Source organism: Macrosteles quadrilineatus, unplaced genomic scaffold (assembly GCF_028750875.1).
Source record: "Macrosteles quadrilineatus isolate MER2022 unplaced genomic scaffold, UCM_ALF_1.0 Scaffold_2__2_contigs__length_208266976, whole genome shotgun sequence".
Lineage (NCBI taxonomy): Eukaryota > Metazoa > Arthropoda > Insecta > Hemiptera > Cicadellidae > Macrosteles > Macrosteles quadrilineatus.
In genome coordinates, this window is record NW_026542595.1 from 78219644 (window position 1) to 78221669 (window position 2026).

The 2026-nt window shown below is 28.7% G+C and overlaps 1 long non-coding RNA gene across 1 annotated transcript; it reads right to left on the minus strand.

Annotated features, from left to right (window-relative positions):
- Window positions 1-534: 534 nt before the first annotated feature.
- Window positions 535-1774, minus strand: LOC128985342 (uncharacterized). Its single transcript, XR_008490013.1, has 3 exons — window positions 1691-1774; window positions 1162-1251; window positions 535-799 (listed from the first exon to the last, which is right to left on the minus strand). It is a non-coding gene; the product is annotated as an uncharacterized LOC128985342 (long non-coding RNA).
- Between the last annotated feature and the right edge of the window lie 252 nt (window positions 1775-2026).

The window sequence follows — 2026 nt, forward strand, 5'->3', positions numbered from 1 at the left end:
AGCTTAAATTGGCAATTGAGTTCGACTTAAGAACTTACTAGCAACGTCAGCTATTAAAGTAAACTATTGGTTAAGTCAAAGTTGCATACCTTGTATCTTTCTGTAGTTTCCTATGAGACTAAACCCTTAAATTAACGAATTTTCTATTAATTATTTAACTAAGCAAAATTGCATAGAGGGACAGTTGATTGAAGAAAATCCTGTATGTAGGTTCTTATGAGATATGTTAAGATTGCCGGACAAGAAGATTAACCCAGTTAGATGTAATAACAGTTAGAGAACTTCACTCTGATGATCCAACCTAAATAAAATAAAACAATTTCTAAAAAACTTAATGAAATAAGGATCTTGGCAGCTCAGTTAATCATCCCCTATGATAAAGTATATTGGAAGATCTACCAAAATATTGTTTTTCAAAACCATGAATAAGCACAACTTTAATGGTAATGATTTTTAGAGTTAATGTAAGTTAAAACCATGATTATATTACTGGCAATTACCATTGGGAACAGGTAGTACAAAAATATAACAAAATACACTTGTACAATCTATTTTACTTCAGAATATAAAGGGTACCTTGGATAATTAGATGAAAAACTCAGTCATAGCTCATACAAAAATGTGTATATCAACCATCCCCAACTGATAAAAGCTAAATCAATTAGGTAAAATTCCCAGTTCAGCCACAGTTCCTTTTGGAAATTCAGAAATTCTTTAAAATGATTGTATAGTATGCTGTGCTTTGGGGTTAATGTGGCATTGGCATTCTTGAAGTCCAAATTTGAGTCTTCACCTTTACCTAAAACGATGTCTTTGATAACAAACATTATTGAATTAATAAACATAAAACACAGACAACATAAGGTATAATACTAGCGACTATAGTAAATAATTAGATATACACTTTTTGCTGTACATTTTCAACTTTTTATCTGTTTCTAATAGTCAGTACGTGTGAATATAATACTACTAAAGACAAAATGTTTAATTTTAAAAATAGTTATTTAGCCTCCGGATTACTCTATTATACTTAAAATGGTTTATAATACCTGCATATAGTAATCCTTTGTTGCTGAATTTGGCCAAATTCAGAACAAATGATTACTATATACAGGTATCGTAAACCATTTTACATATGTTAAAGTTTCTAGAATTACTCACTTTTATTTTCAGCAGTCCTATTCAATGGATCGGTTATGTTTGTGGACCTTGTATTATTTATTGAAGCTGAGGCGACTTTATCGTCTAAAACTGAAATATATAAAAAATACTTTTTTATTAATTTCATTGACTTAAGAAAATTTAACCAGTTATTGTCTATTAAATACACATAAGATAAGAAACTAAACCAAATAAAGAAATATTACTAAACTTTTTATGATTCTTTCAAAGCTGTGTTTTGCAATAGATAAAAATGTTTGAGGTATTACTTTGAATAAGATTGAGAAAATAATATAGCTGTTGTAAGGTTTGTTGAGTGGTATTACAAAACAAATTATAAATTGGAAAGGAGTCAATTAAGAACAGAGCTAAGACATGTTTCTGGATCTACTGGGGTCAAATTAATATCACTAATTCAGGTTTACTCTTCATATTATACTTGGATCCTCAATAGTAATATTCATTCTAATAATAATGTGATTTATTTATTTACGGTATTTCCTACAAAATAAAATCTTTTTAAACTTACCTGGACCAGTTTTGCAATGAGTAAATCCGTGTACTACCAACAAAATAAACAATAAATGACTCATAACTACACATTAAAACTCTCCACACTGTCCATTATCAACAATTAAATCTTATCTCTTAGCATCATATACGCGTTTATTATTAAGCGTTTGGTCGATGGGAACATTTCGTTCCTTTATTTCTAATTTAACTAACTACTTATAAATGAACTTTTACGACGTATCTCTTCCTATTGTTATTTGTCTAAATATAAGCCATTCGGCGAATCCCAAATGTTTTAAATTTAAATAACGATTTACAATTATTACCATATTGTTATTTTACTTTTACTACA